This window comes from Peromyscus maniculatus, chromosome 4, assembly GCF_049852395.1.
Source record: "Peromyscus maniculatus bairdii isolate BWxNUB_F1_BW_parent chromosome 4, HU_Pman_BW_mat_3.1, whole genome shotgun sequence".
Lineage (NCBI taxonomy): Eukaryota > Metazoa > Chordata > Mammalia > Rodentia > Cricetidae > Peromyscus > Peromyscus maniculatus.
This window is the reverse complement of record NC_134855.1, coordinates 45495177-45516016: the sequence shown is the minus strand read 5'-3', so window position 1 is coordinate 45516016 and position 20840 is coordinate 45495177. Positions and strand designations below refer to the sequence as shown.

The following is a 20840-nucleotide window of genomic DNA, read 5'->3' as shown; positions in this document are numbered from 1 at the left end:
CTGGAGGTCTGTACACACAAGCAATGACGAGGAAGTCATGTGGCTGGGCTTAGAGCCAATGAGAAAGCAGAACAGAAGGGCAATAGAAACACAAATCAGACAGGAAGAAGCTCTCTCTGGGGAAGCAATGGCGGCGAGGTGGTAAGAGAAGGTAGTCGTGGCTCTCTGGTCTCTTCGGCTATTACCTCTGTATTTGGCTCTGTATTTCTTATTTACTAAGACTGTTTAGAATTTCATCTACATATAACTGTAGGGAATATGCAAAGAAATAAGCCTAACACAGAATACAAACTGCTGTCATCTCCTCTACATATGTGGAAGCTACAAACAGGTCATCCTGAATATTGAATGGTAATTATTAAAAGTGAGCTTAGGGGATATTGATTAAGGGACGTTGGATATTTCATACCTAAATCCAGTTACGTAGAAGTGTATATTTTATGAAGACCTAGAAGAGAAGAGTACAAAGGTTCCAACCATCAAGGAATGAGCAGGAAGTTAGGCTGGGTGACCTACATCTGTAATCCCAGCAATTGGAAAGCTGTTACAGAAAAATCAGTATTCATATGCCTGGCACACACACACAGACCTTATCAAAATGGAAAGAAATGACAAAGATAAGGAGGGGGAATGGAAAATGTTAATCACCTTGTTTAATTTGGTGCATACTGCATGAATGTGTTAAAATATCACAGTGTACCCAATTAATATGTACAATTAATGCTTGTTAAAATTAGAACATGAAATATCCAAAATATTTGAATAATCAACTAAGATTAAAAGACATTTGAATCCCTCACTGCTAATGTAGCTAAATAAATTTCCCTTTAAAACTCCAAGAAATATCTGATGTAGTTTAGTTTTATTTTTCTTTCACGGCTTGCTTATATGTAGAATTAAATTTATGAATCCTTCTATGCCTAATTTGTTCAGAGCATTTTCATCTTATACATAACCATGGTTTTAGACTTGTGTGCTGAAATGATGTGAAGCATTTTACATGTTGAAAGCACTAATTCACTCATGCATTTCCTACCTTCTCACCAGATGTCTAATTTTAGCAAACTTTGTAGGCGGTGGGAACACAATGGAAGCAAAACCTAAGAATCCAGTTTTCCTGCAGAACTTGCATTCTTGAGAAGAAAGATTGGGGACAAGAGCAACCCAAACAGCAACAGCTGGTATGAACTACTAAAAAAAAAAAAAAAAAAAAAAAAAAAGCAGTATCTTAGAAGACTAAGCTAGGATTGGGATTGTGCTTTCCCCTCCTTCTTGTCTTGGGTGATCTCCAAGCAATGGAACACCAGCTGAGATCAGTTCCTTGGTTTCTCTGATAGCCTGACATTCGACCAGACAATAAATGCTGGTTGCCAGACAGAAAAATCTGAGGCTCACTGAAAGAAGATCAATCTTCCATTTGACTGTCACTAGTCCAAAAGTGCAATCAGAAACATAATATGAATCTCTCAAAAGATAGTGGACAAAGCAAGTGGGCTTGTATACCTCATTTGATATGCGCTCATTGGTGGTTTGCTTATTAGCAGTAATGGGATTTGATCCAGGGCTTCTTTCACCGTCTGTTTTGCTGGGTGTTGGCAATGGGGATTAAATCAGCATCTCTTGCACTCTTTTCACAATTTTTTTCATGGTTCTTGAATACAAATTAAGATATAGTTTTAGAGTCACTAGAGATTTAGAGTGATGTAAAATCCCTGCATGAAGCTTCTGATGGGGAAAAGTCTTTAGCCACCACTGCTATTCCTTTTCTACTATTTCAGTAGCAAGTTAGGACACCAGGGAGTTGGTGGAAAGTGGTGACTGTTGAACTTTGTCTCCCCAACTTCGCAGTGAGAGTATTTGTCATACACTAGCACTGTGTGATGACCATGACAAACAGCAGAGTCAGTCAAACAGCAGAGAAGCAATGGATGATGTGACACCTGAGAGAAAGCCACACTGCTGTTTTGTGGAAAAAGCATCCTCAAAAGAAAGTGTCAAGATGGGAGGAAGGATGGAATGTATAGAGGAAATCAGGAATTTATTTGAACTGAAGATGCCTGGGTATACAAGTTTGGGGTCAAGGAAGGGGATGTAACAGTCATGAAAGCAGAGGTAGCTTTTAAAGTCATGGGCAAAATATAATTACCACAGTGAGGAAGTAGACAGAAAATAGAAGGCCAAGTTCTGAACTTTGCAACACCCAGCATTTGCAAATCTAACAAGAGAAGGAGCCGGCAAAGAAAAGTTTTGCCAATCAATAGTGTGGTGCCAGGAAAGGCTAACCAAAGGACAAGGTTCCAAGTAGGAAATGCCTAATCATACCAACCATGCTGTCAGTGAGAGAGAATAGGAATGCAGTAGTAATAAAAGCTAACATGTTTTGCACCATCATCTGGCAAACATTATTTTGAAGGTGTATGTGAATTATTCTGTTTAATCCTGACAGGACTCATACTTTGATAGGTATTACTGTTGTCAAAATATTACACAAGAAGGAACTGTAGAAGAGAATATTCATAATATATCCTCCATATTCAGTCCATTGAAAGTGGAGAAAACTGAAGGCTTAATGAGAACTAGTTCAGTAGTCTACTGTAGAATGGCATTATCATGAATGGAAAGGAGAAAGCAAGAACCAAAAGCTGTGTGGGGTGTACTCACATAAAGCTCCTCTGTCTAAATGTAGAGATTTGCTAGATGATTTGTGTTATTAAAATAGCACTGGTCATTGTCAACAGTCTTTCAAGTGACTGTCTTTCCCATTGAATTATAAACACTTTAAGGACACATTTGTATTTTCAGTTTACATTTTAGTTCTCACTCTGAGTTCAAAGTTAATGTTTAATAGGGACCAGATTCAGAAATCAATGAAAAAGGCCCATTTGGAGATGGCTTTTCAAATAAGGTTTGGATATTTACATCAAGTTTCAACCATTCTCAGACATTGCTCATGATATAGAATTATATGAAATGCTAGCTCTGAAATTTGTTAAAAATACTCATATATGGGGGTTAGAGATATGGCTCAGTCAGTTAATTGGTTTCAGCACAAACATGAGGATCCAAGATTAGATTCCTGGCACCCTTGCAAAAGCTGAGTATGATCACACACATTTATAACCCTGGTGCATGGAAGGCAGAGACACGGTGGTATGCCCAATACTCATTGGCCAGCCAGTCTAATCAAGTGGTGAGCTATGGGTATGGGTGAGACCCCATCTCTAAAGGTTAGGTAGAATTAGTGAATACATTCCAATTAAACCTATGGCCTCCATGCACACACATGCACATCTGTACACAAGCCTGCACACACATACAATACACACATAAGATATTTAAATTTTTTCATTTGTGGTATGTTGGGTCTATCTGTTTAAAATGAAGTTCAAAGCCCCACATCCTACGGAGACTAGCTGTATGCAATAGACATGAGGAAATGAGGCTGTTGTTAAAATATTTTTTATGAGAAGATTGGAGCATCTTGGAGAAAAGCAGAAATTTGAGATATCTTATGGGTCATCGCTGCTACTTTAAATGCTAGCATTTAAGTTAATGAATTGAAATCTATCCAATTATTTTGATGATATTGTTCAACATAAAAAAAATTGTGGCATATGTCAGGTCCAAAGCCACTAATTTGTGACTTCTACTTTGCATAATGGCATCATAACTAGGAAAACAGTGGGTTCTTTGGGGGGAGGGGAACAAAACCAGGAGTAAAACAAACAAAAGGCTTTGACATAGTTTATCAGAACTTTAGACAGAAATTGACAGCCTAAAAATAAAAGCCATTAGAGAATAAAATGCTTGCATTTCAAGACCTTTAGTGAGAACGGAAATGAAAAACACAGGTGATCTGCTATTGCTAGTTGTGGATACAGAGCAGTGTGAAAAATTGTGTATTGCAAGAAAGACCCTGGAGCATGGGGTACTTTGAGGATGAAGCACAGCTGTGAAGTTAAGACACCTGCCCCCATTCCGAGGCAGCAGCTGAGGTGACAGTCTTGAGCAGCACCCACTGAAGTGGGAGGAAGTGAGGTCAGCTTATTCTGAGGGAAAGAGAATCTTCCAGAGTCAGATAAATATTTTATCACTACTTGGCTCATCTCACAGCATACTGCCTGGTTCAAAAGAACCTATCCTAAGAGATGTTATTTGGAACATCATGTTATATAGACTCTTGGCAGTCACAGTTCTGAAAAATAATATTCTAATCTATCATTTAATCTTAAAATGAATAGTTTCCCTCTTTGGTGTGACAGACAAGCTCAAATAAAGGTCCCTTTCATCCAAATTCATATAGTGCACACTTGTCCTGGTAGGGTCTTTGGCGTTTGACATCAAGAGAGTGTGGAATAGAGGTATTAGCCACATACAGGGACCAGCTAATTCTTCAATGATTTGAATGTCAGTTAAATCATTTCTTTTGATCAACAGTGGCAGCAGGCTCCTTTTGTGTCTGGATCTGGGGAATGAGACATCACTTATACACAGATGGGCCAGAGAAAGCTTGTGTGTCCTTCAAAAACTTGCAAAGCAGACAGCAGAGAGATTTTGGTGTACTGGTATTGCCCAGTTACTTTATCAGCATGCTTGTAAGTAGGAGGGAAACTGATGTAAGATATTATAGTCCATTAGCCCCTTGTTTTTCTATCAGTGTAAGTCCATAATGACTACTTAATACATAGTTTGTGGATTAAATTAAATTATAACAATACAGGAAAAAGTGATAGAATTTCAATTAATTAGAAATTTACTATGAATGAATAATTTTAAGGTTACCCAAATGAATCACTTCTTGATGTGTGTCTGCTTTGAATAGATGATATTCACATGTAAATAATTTTAATAAGAACATTAGCTCATTAATAAAATGTAGATTAATTCTGTAATCATAGACAAATCAGGTATCTGACATCTAGTATTGTGCTAATTGAGCTATGGAAATATTCAGTTTGCAAAATAACAGTTCTTGTCCTGACACTATACACACTGACACATATAATTTAGAGCATCCATTTCTGTATCTCAAAGATCCAACAAGGTTTACAATGAGTAACATTATATCCTTCTCTCTCTTTTTCTTTCTCTCTCTTTCTTTCTCTCTCTCTCCATCTCCCTTTCCCCCTCCTTTTTCTCTCTCTCTCACACATATACACTATATATACTATGTATACAAGTTATATATATATATATATATATATATATATATATATATATATATATATTATAGAGAGAGTAATTGGAACTCCTCTGGATATTTCATACCTCTAATTGTTTGTCTTTTAAAATTATATTTATTTTTATGTATATGTGTACTTTGTGTGTATTTCTCTACATTTCATGTGTACAGTATCTGCAGAAGCCCAAAGAGGGCATCAGATTCTCCTGCTCCTGTAGCTACAGCCATGTGGTTGCTGGGAATCAGACCTCTGTCCTCTGGAAGGGCAGTCAGTGTTTTAACCACTTAGCCTTATGCTCAGCCCTCATCATTTATGTCTCAATGAAAAGTCTAGATTGGTGGAACAATTAGCGTAGCACCTTTCTTTTTCGTATAGACAGGTCAACGGTGACAAAAAGTGTATGACCAAACAAAACATGTTGGAACTGAATTATTTGACTCAGAAATCAGAAGCCAGAAAAGTAATTTGTCTAAGTTTACACAGTTAATCGATGGCAAGGCTGCTATTAGAATCCTCCATTGGTGCTACTTGCTTTTCACTGTATTAATAGACTTTCAAATCTATAAATAGATTCTTAAAGTTATATCCAAGAAATACTCAAGAACTACAAGTAAGATTGATTTTTTTCTTCATCAACTTAAAATACTACTCTAACTTTTTCCTTAATGAAGGAAAGAAAATAACAAAATCAAAGAATGTCATAAAGCCAATGTTACTTGCAAACTATGTGCTTCATTTATTTATTTATTATTTTTTTAATCTAAAAGGCTTTTTAGATTCTGACATTGCTGTCATTGGATGTTGGGTCCATTTTTCCACCCTGAGCCACAATAATCACAATGGCAGCAAACCCCATGGGTATTTGTCTTCTTTTCTTTCCTTCCTTCTGATTTGGAAGGTTGTGAATACAAACCTCACTGCAGATGCAGCAAGACACCAAGAAAATTGCTGGCTGACTACAAGGAGACAAGGACCCTGGCAACTTAGTGTAAGCAGGGTGGCTCAGTTTAAATTCATAAATGTCAAAATGTCATTTAGTTCAACTGTGTTTTATTTATTACTGCTGTCCCAATAGTGTTATATTTTAGCAAAACAATGTGAAATATGCATAATGCAGTATCACAGATATATTATTATGAAACATGAAGTAATGACTCTCCAGGCTTAATTTTGAAGTTGATTAGACAAAACCCAATGCATCAGTAGAGACATAAAACCATCTCCTCAGCACATCTGAAGGTCTGGAATTTATAGATGCTTTACTTGCCTTAATTTTTATTAATCCTAGGAAGCACTATAGTGTGTCCTATGCTTGAGAAATACTTGTTGCAAGTCCAAAAAAGGAAGCAGCTTGCTTGATTCTGACTTCTGGCCTGTTCACTATTGCTAGTGTTACCTAGTCATCACCTAATTTACTTTTGTTATTGGTTTGGAAGTGACTGTGGGAAGGGATTTGATAGAGTATTGTAGAGTATATGAGTACAGTACACAGGCACACAAAGCCCCAAGGGACCAAAACTGACACATCAGGCTACTCTGGTCATCCATCAGTCTGGCAGTGGTGCCGGGCAGTGGGACATTAATGACAGCAGAGACCTCATAATGCTTTAGTGTCTTAGAGACCAATACAGTTGCTACACACAAAAATTGGAAGCAAGAAAACTACAACTTAATATGTTAGTGTGCAGCCTGCAGACACCGCCATCCATGACTGAATAAACAGCAACAAACTGGGATTGCATGAACAATAAAAACTAGACTGGTGACATCAACCTCCGCAGCACACTGTGGGAGAATTGCCATAGAACACCTTTCAGAACTGACCTTGGCATCTACCTCCCTAACTCCAAATATTCTCTGCCTTGGCCTGCCCCCACCAGAGCAGGCCTGGGAAAGGTTGGGGAGTTAACACCATCCAGAGGGTCGTAATCTCTTCAGTTACTGACCAAGTTGCCTTTAGCTTGCCCATTTCTTCCTAGTTTCAGTCAATTTATTCTTTGATCTCTTCAAGAAAAGAGAGCTAGGTAAGAGTGAGAAGGAGAAAAAGGCTGGAAAATAGGTCCAGTCATCCTCTCTACAAAAAAACAAACAAAACACTGCAACCTAGTTAGAGAAACATATACCTCAACAGAAAAATGTAAAGCTTTAACAGTGAAAGAGACAATTGAATCAAGTGTATGTGTGTGTGAAAGTGGATGTGCTGTATGTGTGTGTGTGTGTGTGGAGTGTGAGTGTTAGAATGGAGTTACCTAGATACCTTTACTACTCTGATACATGGGGAATGTGCAGTACACTGTCCTCTTCAGCTTTGTTTCCTGATTGACTTGTATTTTCTTTATGGCAATTCATCATGGCCAGATGGCATTTTGTATGAAGCTATTTCTTTCAGAGTATGTGTCCTGTCCTATTTTAGGGTAGCTTCTACTTCAGAGAAACGCCAATAATTTTGGGGCTAAAAGGCTAATTATGATTAACTCAAAGAATTTTGGATAATACTTTAATATAGACATTAGAGATAAAACTGCAGCTACATATGAATCTCCACAAATTAATGTTAAAAAAAATCATGAAAAGTAAGATTTCCTTTGTTTGATCCCCTACTTCTACTAGACTCTCTGGAAAAAGAAATAAGCCAGGACTCAGATTTTTCTGTCTATTATTCCAACCTTACAGAGGCAATTAGGATGTAAGGGAGGGAAATACACACAATGGGATTATCGTGTACACCCCCTGCACTCTTTGTTTTATTTTTCTCTATGTTTCTTAGACATATCTGCTTATCAATGCAGATACACCATTTAAAAACTATTTATGTAAGAATTTTCAAATGCACAAGAAATATAAAGCTTTGTATAATAAACACTCACAATACAATAATCTGAATGGAAATGACTGAATTTTTCCCTTAATTGCTTATTCTGTTCTCATATCCTCTCCCCTTCTTGCCCTCTCCCTTGCTGAGTCACTTCAAAGTAAACTGCATGTGTTCCGGAATAGCTATATATCATCAGTACCTATATATCTATCCAACGTGATCCTCTATAGGCCTTGTCATGCCTGATGGGATTAGCAATAATTTTCAAACACAGACTAATGTACACTGACTACTGAAACAGCTTCAATATTTCCCAGTTGCTATTAATTGATTGTTCTGGAACTTCTAGTTAATTAAATACAGCATATTGAATTTGGGTCACAAGGTTTTTAAATCTTTCATAATCTAGAATGATGCTTCCTTCCATACTTAAAAAAATTACATTGCTTTTCTGAAGAAACATAGCTTGATAGTGTCCTCATGATATCATTTACCTTTAGCTTTATCTTCTGCCACATATTATAAACAACTCAACAGTATTGCCCGAATTGTGTGAATTATGAAAAGCAGACATGATGAAATGGTTATCATTCAATTATTAAGACAATACAGAGATATTAACAATACCATTTTAGTGAGGCACACAGATGAGATAAGTTTACTCTCTGAGGTCATAGGCTATCTGTATTTTCCTCCTTTATTTGCATCAAAACCAATTCTTGTTGAGTACTATAGAGTTAATGTTGGAAAGTATCTGATTTTAAATGTGAGAAATAAAGTCCCAGAGATACTAAGTATGTGATATGCCTACTTATGTAATTATTTAGCTCATGATATCTACACGTTAAAAGCACTTAATGATCTAATGTCACCAAGACGTCACAGGTAGGCATCACATCTTTAAGAGCACTTATAAAGGATGGTCTAGAATTTTCATTTTCATAGTTACTCATTTTTATGTATCTTACTTAGGTGATGTGAATAATGCAACATAACCTTTGATATTATTCTTTATTTTAATTTTTAATTAAAACATACATGAGTTCATTTAAAAACAACTTAGAGAAAAACACTACAAAATAATGTTGTATGATATAAATAGGGAAAGAAGGAAAAAAATCAGGAGTTTGGAAGGGAAGGATTCTCCATACAAGCTGTCTTAGGGTAACTTATGTTAATGTAACTCATGCATGAAACAAACTGTATAGATTCATAATTATAATATGGGTATAAGATAAGTATAAATTCATTAATTCTGGGTGTGAAATAAGAGCCATGGTCCTCTCATCAGTGTGATGAGTAAGTTATCTGCCTGAAGGCAGACCTTGAAATTAAAACAAGGAAAATTATTTAAATGATTCCAAGGTTTAATAACTTCAGGCCAAGTACATGAAGTTCATCCATCTTCAGAACAGTGCTGGCCTGACACTCACTGGGACCTTTACAATGAAGTACTGCCATCCAAACTCTCATATTACTTAAACTTTACAAGAGGACCAATTCACTCTTCTGGTTGATTAGTTCTGCTCACATTCAATACTGTAAAGTCACGTCTGGCTAGATATCCTGGCCTTTAAATAATTATTAGCTATGCTTGTTCCAAGTCCTTATCATGGACATAGAATGTAACTCAGTGATGTTACTTTCACTTCTCCTATGTCTAATTCATGGACATAGTCCATAGTAGTCTCTGAATAATGGCAGTATTGACTGCTAGGGACTTCCCCTAAATTTCTGTCCTTTGTTCACTATAAACAATTCCTTCCATACCACTTAGTAGTTTGCTCTCTCTCAGAACAGATACAATTTTGCACTTATAGTGATGTGGAATCTATGAGATGCCCATCTATAAGATTACCATGTTATTCCTTTAATAATTACCCCAGTAAATGATGGTAGCCTGTCCTGTTTCACCTTCAGACCTACACTCCCCGGTCACTTCATGTAGTCTCCAGCCCCTCTTGGCCAAGCAGTTGCTTAGGCATTAGAACAGGACCTAGATTCTGTAGGAGAGTCTCTTTCAGCTCCTGGTGGCCTAGCATTGGCTGTGGCTACTGAAGAATTTTCCAAGTGCTGTGCTCAGTCTTCTGTTTTAGCTTGGTAGGCTTGAATCTCATTCAAAAGACAACCAGCATGGGCTGGAGAGATGTCTCAAGTGGTTAAGAGGACATACTGATCTTTCAGATGACCTGAGTTGAGTCTCAACACCCACATCATGGGCTCCACATGTAAAGCCAGCTCCAGAGAATCTGGCCTCTGTGGACACTGTACTTACATCCAAACACATACACACAACTAAAAACAATGAAAAAAAAACTAACATTTTGAATTCAGAGAAATTATGGTCCATTCATGTAGTGGTGTATTACTGAACAAGAGGAAAACAGTAAACTCCAAGTGTGTGTAGCAACAAAGATCCATCTCAGGTACACAATGCTAGAAAAAAGAAGCCTGACTCAAAAGACCACACGCCCACATGATTCCATCTATATATTGTTTTGAAAATATTAGGATGTCATGACAGATGTTAATTATTATCACTGTGTGTAGGAGACAAGAGATGGTGAAAAGGACTTCCTACATGGGAGCAAGAAGAAAATCTGATTGTAGCGAAACTATGCAACTATCTAGACAGGTTTCCTAAAGTTTCTAAATGATATACATTAAAAATGGCAATCTACAGAATACAAATGCCAAAACAATAAGCCAACTTATACTAGCATAGTTAAATAGACTTGCACTATTGATTCATGAGTTTCACTGAGTACACAGCAGTTAAGTCACCAGCATCAATGTGCCCTACACTCAACTGCACTGGAAATAAAATGCATAGAAATAGTAGATAAACACATCATCTTCCTGGAGGTTTCACCTAGTGGGGCTATTAAATCACAGTATATGTGTAAAACTGTATATGTGTAGGGAAGGCCATAAATGAGAGACTAGAAAAGAGAGTCAGCCCCCAGTTAAGGGATTTTTTTTTTATAAATTTGTTAAAGGAATCTCAAACTGCCAGCTGTGAAACACTATAATCAGACAGCATGAAGTTGGGCGCAAGAAACCCATGTCCTGAGCTTTTGACCAGGGCTGAACTTTGATGTCCTCATTTGCTCAGCAACTAGAAATTACACAGTGACTCACAAACTTCCCAGAAGAGTCCATGGGTCAACCTTGAATGACTTTCTTTGCATGATGGGAACAGAATCCCAGGGAACTGCGTGCAAAGAAACTCACCCTAACTAAAGAAATACTTCTCCTAAATGACGACACCTCATCACGTGGGAGAAGGACCACTGCCTTGAACTATAAGTTAAGTTCTAGGTACTGCCCATCTCATTGCCTTCCTGTAGTATACCCAGGAAATAATCTTTCTCATATGGTCCACAAAGTGAATTGATTCACAACCCGAGAACCTTGTCACCGCTACCGTGGTGACTGAATTATGAGCCCACAACAATGTATTTTTATTTGTCTTGAAGAAAAAAGTGTACAGGTGGTGTTCCATGATCCACTAAGGTCCTGAAGACCTTGAACATAGTGTCTCCTGCTTCCTGACCCCACCTCATTAGCATGCAGATATGTGCTAATATGTTACAAAATAAGGGCTCCAAGAGTCTCCACAGTGATTAAAAGTAAACATATTTGGTTGTGAAATAATTTTACTGTTATCATCTCACAGACTACATTTTGTAAAGAGACACAGGGTTAATTCTTACCATGTATATTCAGGTGTTTTAACATCCCTCACTGACCTGTTATTAGCAGTCATAGAAGGAAGACAGGGACAATTGTGTTGTTCTTAATATATCCCTGCTTTTTGGTCCCTGAATAAGAGAAAGGATTAGGAACTGCAAAGAACTGTGTGTTCTCTTCAAACGCTTTCTAATAAACATTTCTTATTTGGCAACATTTTTATCCCAATCTAAAGATACTGCTCAAAGCATGTTATCCTACCTTAACGTTCTTGTTGTGGAATGATAGCAAAACCTTGACTCCTACTTAGCAAGCATGTTGTAATATCAGCAGAATGGAGCAGGCGGATAAACACACTTGTACTGCTGAATGCAAAGGTTCTTGTTGTGGGATGAAGGAGGAGCAGGAGGAGTGGTCCATGGAGGGCTTAGTTTAGAACAAGACCAATCATTTTGAATCTATTATTTATATATTTATTATTTAATTCAAAAATATCTTGATATGACTAGGATCCACTGCCATTATAGCAACAAAAGAAGGAAAATGTTACAGTACTTGCTAAAATATTTTTATTCTTGTCATGACCAAGTTTCTGTTTCCTTTCCAATTCTATCTTTTTCTTTTTCCTAACCCCTTTATTTTAGTTTCACTTGAGCTGAAAATTGTTCCCTTCAAAATGAAATTGCTTTGGATTTTTCCACAAATATTGCCACAGTTTCAATTTTTAAATCCCTGTAGTGAAAACATATAAACAAGCACAGACACAGACAGACAGACAGACAGCATACACACACACACACACACACACACACAGGCACACACATATACATACATATACCCACAAACATATTCAGGCACAGATGCCCGATGTTTTCTGTTATCCAGTGTGGTGTCTTATTTACATGACCTCCTTTCAAGCAAAAAGTAAACAGTACCATGGCTATATCTATACTCATTAATTTCTTCAGTATACATTTGTCATATGACCAAGATAATTTTCAGTCAATGGGCAAGCATTATTGAATTTAAATGGGAGTCAGAAAGAAGAGTCAGTGTCTGAAGATTACAAAGAAGAAAATTAATTACAAACTGATGAGCTATACTTTGGAATACATATGTCATGTGTTTAATTACAACACTCATCTAAAGATCCTTCTTAACAAGGAAAATAGTTGTTAGTGAATTTCTTCTAAATGTAAAATACAAACCAGTGTGCAGTTGGCTTTGATTTAGTGTTTAATACCAAATTCTTCCTCAGGTGTTTATCTGTTTTATGCTTTCATTTTACCTTTTAAATAGTCATGCTGTGTGAGTACCATTATGTTTTTCAATGCAGGAAGCGCTGATTGGTTAGGGGAACTGTTTCGGCCATTGGGTAGTTACTTAAAAGCATTCCATGCAAAGGAATTCTAAAGCTGTTGTAAAAAGGACTGAACCATATAGGTCAGAGTAAGTGTGGCCAGACTAGACTGACTCAAAGGTCAGCCATCCACTCTCACTTCTATGGCATTTTGTGGCCTTTGGTGTTTCAGACTGGTCTACACTCAAAAAAGCTTTGAAGTGCATGACTTGGGTTTTAAATTATTTGAAAGGAGAAGATAGATGGATTCATGCATTTCTATTTTACTTGTACTTTTAATCTGTATAGCTACAAAAACCTTTCTGAAATCCAGGGTACCTCTGTGACAAGTGACTTGTAGAGAATAAAATAATATCTATACCTTTCATGATGCATCTGTGAAATTATTCCCAATTAGACTCAGCACTCTGTTCTTTGTGGGTTGAAATTTGGCCCAGAGAACAGTAAATACTTTAAGTTGATATAAAGTAACTGGCTTCCTGATCAATTGGGGTTTAAGAAACTTTATGTAGCTATTCAGTAATTAAAAAAAAAATAAAACAGGATTATTGTGGTGGTATTCTAATTGTATTGAAATGTGATTTTGATTGTATGTTAATAAATAAAGTTGCCCGGGGGTCAAAGCTATTAGAGCCATAGCAAGAGTGTGGCGGTGGCAGCACACGCCTTTAATCCCAGCACTTGGTAGAAGAGCTAGGTAGATCTCTGTGTGTTCAGGGATACAGCCAGCATTGGAGACATATGCCTTTAAGACCTGGGGGGCTGTACATACAAGCAGTGATGAGGCAGTCACGTGTTTGGGTTTACAACCAATGAGAAGGCAGAACAAAAAGACTATGAAAAGACATACACACAGGAAGTAGCTCTCTTTCGGAGAGCTAGGACCACCGCAGGAGGAAGGGTGAGATTTTAGCTCTGAGCTCTGACCTCTTGGCTTTCTCTTTTATATTGATTCTGTGTTTCTTATTTAATAAGACGGTTGGCTACACCTACAGATTATAGGTTATTTTCTAATAATAAATATTAGATATTTCTCATGAATAGTCTCCATATAGTATGATGCAAATAGCACACCAGAGCAAGTAAAGTGCTGCTTAAAGAACAAAACTAAAGAAAGAGAAAAATACCTCTAAACCTATTTCGGCATGGCCAAACATGGAATCAGCCTCAATGAAATTGGGAGGCAATAATTTATGCAGGATATAAACTTGGGTATGAGAGTGAAACAAACCTGGAGGCAAATTCTAGTTTCTGATTTCTAGTTGACCTTGGGCAAGGGATACATGCAATCATTTACCACATAATTAAAACAATCCTGACTATTCCAAGCAGTTGCTGAATGCCAGGTGAAGTCATATAACTGTCCTGAGGTGGCATGTAAAAGAATTGAATTATTTTGACTTTCCTGATAGTTATTATGACTATGAGTGTTTGGCTGCAGTTTTCAATGATGTACCATGTTGTCTTAAGTTCCTTGGAAGAACTGTTATGGGGCAAATTATAGACAGTTGATTGATCAGGACCTGCTTTTGTTATATTTTAATGGAAATGTCAAGAGGAAGGTGATAACTTTCAAGATTCAAAGATTAGAACTGAAGAACTGAGGAAATGGTTTCCTGTGTAAAGCCCTTCCTGTGTAAGCATGAAGACCTTCAGAACTCATATAAAGCAGGATGCAGCAGTATGCCTGTAATCCCACCGTTCCTACTATTATATGGAAGGTGTTGAGGCAGGAGGATCCCTGGAAGCTTGGGGGACAGCCAGTCTGGTGTATGTTGTGTGGGACAACAAAAAAGAGCTTGATTTAAATGAAGTTGAAAGCAAAAAGAGACATGTGAGGTTGCTGTCTGCCTTCTGGTCATACATTGTGTAACATGTGTATGCCTAAACTCTAACTATAAATACACACACACACACACACACACACACACACACACACACACACTTTGGAAAACCTGGGAGAAACCTGTGGTAAGGGTACATTCCAACCAATCTCCTTCTATTTTACCATTTTTGGGTCCTCATTGTCCCTGAAAGACACTGAGGTCACTGTAGGTCCTGTGATTTTGTTGGAGAAGTTCTTTCTTTGCTTAGACTAATGAATTCAACTTGTCTAATAGGTCCTTATAAACTTATTTCACATGACTTCACCTTGCATACTTCCTGAAAGGGTGTTTACTTTGCTTCATTGGTGGTCTGAGAGCAGTTAACAGTAACTATCATTATTTAAATACTGCTGTGTGTGACACTTATCTTCATGCTTTGTCTTTCCTAAAATGTTATGAGTTCAGAGCACATCCTTCATGTCCAATGAACCTTTCTTGTTAGAAGGTATTCATGGATGGAATTCAATGATTTGTAGCCAATTAATTAGTCTTACTTTTGCTAAAATTTTCTGAGTCAAAGATGTTCTTAGTTGTAAGATGCAACATCTTTTCTGATGTGTCAATCAAGTGTACAAATGTGCATTTTTGCATTAATAAAATATGAAAAAGACATATCATAAATGGTAACTCATAGTAGTATGCTTTAGCCAGCAAGTCATAGCAAGCTCAAACCAAAATAACTTAAAAACTAATAACTAAAATATGCAGATAACAATTTTCAACTGTGGGTTTGGTTAACTCAATGATTCAGAATCATTAGTATCTTGGTCATTTAACACACCTTTTGGGGCATTAGATTTTTTCCCATACTTCCATGGAAGTAGCTCTAAGTAGTGTCCACATCTCAGTCACACTGGCTCATATTATCCTACACTGAGAGATGTGGATTTTTCATTTATATTTATCAGTGGACAATCTTTCTTAAAACTTACCCCACAAGTCTAGTCTTCATGCTTCTTCGGCCAGCATTGGTCCACATAACTTTTCCAGGTTAATCCTGGGTAGAAGAGATGAAACATCTTGTCGGATATGGTGCTTCAAATTCCAAACCACTAGGGTGGGTAGAGGGTGTATTTTCCAGAATATAGGCATTTGAAGGAAACATCTCCACAACATTGAATTGGTGCTAACCAGAAAGGAACATCAATTTCAGGAGGTAAACACCATCTATGCTGTAAGTTCATTTATATTTCTCCTTATGTCTATATTTTTCTAGTCAGTTCTGTGCTAATGTAAAATGTTTCATATTTGTGCCTTTAATATTCAATTTTTGTAACTAAAATGTTCTTAAATTTAATTTGAAGTTTTTTATTTTTTTTATCTTGATGATTAGTGACCAAAACATTCATCAGTTGCTACTTTCTTTTTGGAAACCTCTCAGATCAAGGGATGGAGCATTAATTGAATTGATTAAAAATAGAAAACATGGGTACTTCATAGCTGTCACACTTGTAGCTAATGTTAACTACTTTTATTAATGTACTAAACCTTCTACTCTGGAAAGGAAAGAATCTTTTAGCTTGATGATGGGGAGGAAATTTTCTGTACATGGTTGCTAGATTATAGGACAAATCGGTGCTAGCACAGGATGGTTAATAATAGGATTACAAGTCATGGAAGAAGATGTGCCTAACAGAGACTGTTTTAGTAGCCATTAAGAGGCATTAATCTTGACATTAAACATATGTCAGAAGAATAAATGAATTAAAACTTCACTAACAAAGTAAAGCCAGCTATAGTCTAAATAAAATAGTGCCAGCCTCATGCTCTAAGGATTTAAATGGTCATATGTATATGTGATAGTTAAGTTATAAGCATATCTCATTCTCTCATAATGTAAAGTTATATTCAGTGAACCTTTGTGGATATTCTGGGAATGTGAAATGGCAAATGACAAGGTCAGAAAAGGACCCAAAGAAACTATCACAAGTCTTTATTTCTGGTTGATCCTAGACCCTTAAATTTGTCTCTCTGTATCTATCTCCACTATAAGTCCCATACAGGTTGCCTTCATCTTCATATTATCTACTTAGACTTAGGGGGCTGTCTAGCTTTTTCTCTTGTCCATACTCCATATTGCAGGCCAGGTGACAATTTTAATATATGTATGTAGTTCTCAATATTCTCTGTAGTTATGTCTTAGGAAAACTACCATAAGATATGAAGAATTAGCAAGTACTTATCCAATATTGAGAGGGGAAATACAGATATGTTCCTGAGATCCTTTGGCCACAATGTTTTCATCCACTAATTAGTGCAGTAGATTAAACAACTAATAACTTTGCTTAGAGGTACCTTATTTAATATACATTTAGTTTGCTACTGGCAAGGTCATGGCTAACAGACTGTAATGCACATCTGGGCAAAGCTTGCTGCCAAATATTTTCTTAGTAAGGCATATCATTCCTCATTGCACTCATGAACATCAGACAGCCTTCTGATGCTACAATAGAGGACTGTCTGAAATAGAACATTAAACAAAATTAAAATTAAAAAGCACAAATGTTTGAAAATATGACACTGAATTGATCAGGAAACACTGAAACCTGAGCACTGAAGAAGGAACACAAATGTCATCTTGCTCCATATCAGCTGGGTAAATATGCATCAATGTGACCACAAAAGTGTCACAAGAGTTGGTTAGGGTGTTATGAATAAATTCTTTGCAAGTAAGTATAGAACCTTCAAATACAGAAGAATATGGTGGTCTTGGTTAAAATCAGTAATGATTTCTAATTTTCCTCAGTAAATTGTAGAACTATAACTCCTTCCCATATCACCAAGACTCTGCATAATACCTCTCCAGTCTAGATGTCTGTCTTGCTCTAGACATTGCCTCTTGCATTAAGCACATGGACTTTTCATCTGCTTTGTGGATATGCAAGGCTGTCCCTACCTCCACAATGAATATTTTAGTCTCTGTCTTCTGTGAATCAACTCAAAATCTAATTTTAGGAGGAGACACAGGAGTAGTCTCCTTCTCTATTGCTATGGTTTGCATCTGAAATGTGTTCCACAGGCTCTTGGTGTGAACATTTAATCTGAAGTCAGTGGCATTGTTTTGAGAGGTTTTGAAGACTTCAGGAAGTGGGGCTTTGTATGAAGAAGTGGATAATTGGACTTGGGGTGTACTTAAGAGCTCTAACATGTCCTCTATTCTGGTTCAGTCTTTCTCTGTTTCATGATCCACAGAGATGTATGCATGCATTCCTTTGCTCCTGCTGACAAACACACAAACTGTGATGTCCTCCTTGCCATGATATGCTACATGCTCTCAAACTATGATTCCAAATAAGTTTTTCTCTCATAAGTTGTTTCTTTTTAGTATTATTATTTCTATATTATTTTAATACATTTTTCATTGAAATAGAATTATATCACTTTCTCCCTCTAAGCCTTTCCTGATACACTCCCATGAGATCCTAACCCCATGTGCCCCCCCTTCAACTTTATAGACTACTTTTATCTGATCATTGTTATAAACACATGTATATTGCAAATATATGTAAATACAATATACTGAGTCCATTTTTATTGGCAGTTTCAAGGGTGAGCACTGTGCATTGGACTACTAATAAAAGGCTCATCCCTGTAAGAGACTAATTCTCCTTCTTTAAGTATTTTATTACAGTGACAAGAAAACTAGCAAATGAACTCATTATTTGTCTTTCTCTTCCCTGCCCCACACTTTGTTCCTCCCCTTTATACAGCGAGAGCGCTGGTTTTCCTCTAATCCTCATCAATAACTGAATCTGTCAGCTCCTAGAGTTTGGACATCCCAGCCTTTAAAACTTCAAGAGAAAAATATCTGCTGTGTAAACCTAATCAGAAAGACAAACAACCAAAGACAAATCAACCAGCTTCCCCTCAACGTACCATACCTCTTTATTTCAGAGATGATTTCCTGTGCACCCAAGTGAAAACAGGGCCCTCCTGGTATCATCCTTCAGAACACTCTTTTTTTTCTATCACTAAAACTGATTAATGGCCAGGAATACTTTATTTTCTTTTTCTGAAAGTCTCTATCATTGTCAGTGGATTTCAAGTTCTGTGCAGCGAAGAACCATTCCTTTTTGGTCACCAGTGTGGATTCACCCTTTGCTTCGTGTCTGGCAGCTGCAGTGTCTGAAGTCATATTAACTACCCAATGGTGTGAATGAATGAGTGACTTAAAGGATTAATTACTCTTTACAATATAAAATAGCACATTTTATTTATAAGTATTTGTGATACACACGTGTTTCTCAGAATAGATAATTAAAATTGCCTGGAAAAGCTCACTTAAGACAAACCATTTATCAATCCTTTGCACAGCCTAGGTGGATGAACTGGTGACAATTTGCAAAATGTTAGTGTGATACAAATGCTGTGGACGTCAGGCTTCTGCCACATAGGTATCAGTGTGGACAGGCCATATATCATACCTAGTAAATAGTAAACCCCAACTGTCGCTGGTAGCAGAGGTTATGATTTTCTGAGAGAATGTGTAGGAATTTGCTTGATTTCACATCCAAAAGGTTTATAACATTGCAAGCCAACTCAGTGATGGAACACAGTCCTAGATGCTAACGTAGACAATGACAATGACACACAATACAATAATGTCACCTTGTAATCCTCTGGGAAGCAATGATGTTCCTATATGTTGGAGGCAGCACACCAAAGTGTGCCAGAAAATATGGGAAGATATCTCTTTTTTGTAATCACAGAAACTGTTCAAACTGCAAATTATTTCTTAATTTGTTCTCTTCATCAATAAGCATAATTTTCCCCTTTCTGTGACAATTCTAGAGGCTGGGGAGAATACAGTACAATGCCCATGAGGGTTTATGTCCTTATAAATACCTTTTGGACACACAAGTTTTCTTTCGAAAGCAGCTGTTATGAACAGGCACTCCACTGAGTGTTGAATGAATTGGGAGACCTGGCCCCTGGCCTCATACACTTAGTATCTAGTGTCCTGTAGTGTGAGGTGATTATACATGATTACACATAATTACATATAATTATCTAATTGCAAATTGTGATATGCACTAGAAAGTAAGGCAAAAGTGCTAAGAGGGTATTCAGTGAGGGAAGGGCAGGGAAAACCAAATGCATTTCTGTTTAGAGCTATGTTTGCAAGTATTGCCAGAGCCAGGTTTAATTTAAGGCCACAGGAGAGTGTTCATTCTGAATAAGCACACTTAGAAGAGAATAGAAGCAAAACAAAAACTTCTCACATATACTCCAGAGAATCGTTGCTAGGCATCTACAAGTTGTTATAGTATTCAACATTGTCTTGTTCTAGAACTCCATGAATGCATACAACACACAAAGAAGAAAGAATAAAACTGCCATGCATCACATTCTGATTTCTACAGAAATATCTTTGTCAAAAAAGCAATAAATAGTGTGTATTTTTGAATATCTTTAGGGAGCCAGGATTGTTAGCATGTGGTCATGCTGCTAGGCTTTGAGATTTTGAGACAGTGTTAAGTGCTGTACACGTTGAAATATTTTCCATTTGATCAACGTGTCTGGAGTTCAGAGTGCCTATGTCATTTATTTTGGATACAAAGACCATGGCTGGAAAGGAGACACACATGGCTCCTTAAAGCTTGAAGGAGTTTCTATTAGTAAAATCCAGGATAATTTGAATGTCAAAATAATAATTAAAGTGCATTTTAGAGAGTAAACAAATGTCTAGGAACACATCACTATACAAATAAATCAATCAATAAGATACAAGGAAATCTCTGTTACAGTAGGATGCCAATTAATACATTGTAGGTTAGGTTGCTGGGCAGTGGTGGTTTACGCCTTTAATCCCAGCACTCAGGTGGCAGAGCCAGGCGGATCTCTGAGTTCAAAGCCAGTCTGGTCTACTGAGCAAGATCCAGGAAATGCACTAAAATTACACA

At 37.0% G+C, this 20840-nt stretch overlaps 1 protein-coding gene and 1 long non-coding RNA gene across 8 annotated transcripts in view; one reads left to right on the top strand and one right to left on the bottom strand.

Annotated features, from left to right (window-relative positions):
- Positions 1-18808, top strand: part of LOC143272876 (uncharacterized) — a 69971-nt gene extending 51163 nt beyond the window's left edge. For both annotated transcript variants that reach the window (XR_013050500.1, XR_013050499.1), the window contains one exon: positions 18648-18808. This is a non-coding gene — a long non-coding RNA (uncharacterized LOC143272876). The remainder of the gene's footprint in view (positions 1-18647) is intronic.
- The window catches only part of B3galt1 (beta-1,3-galactosyltransferase 1), a 567531-nt gene that overhangs the window by 225084 nt on the left and 321607 nt on the right, over positions 1-20840 (bottom strand). For 3 of the 6 annotated variants that reach the window (XM_042275403.2, XM_042275402.2, XM_015987390.3), the window contains one exon: positions 15870-15934. The exons of the other annotated variants lie outside the window; for them this stretch is intronic. The gene's annotated coding sequence lies outside the window, so the exon portion shown is untranslated. The remainder of the gene's footprint in view (positions 1-15869; positions 15935-20840) is intronic. 6 annotated transcript variants of the gene reach the window in all.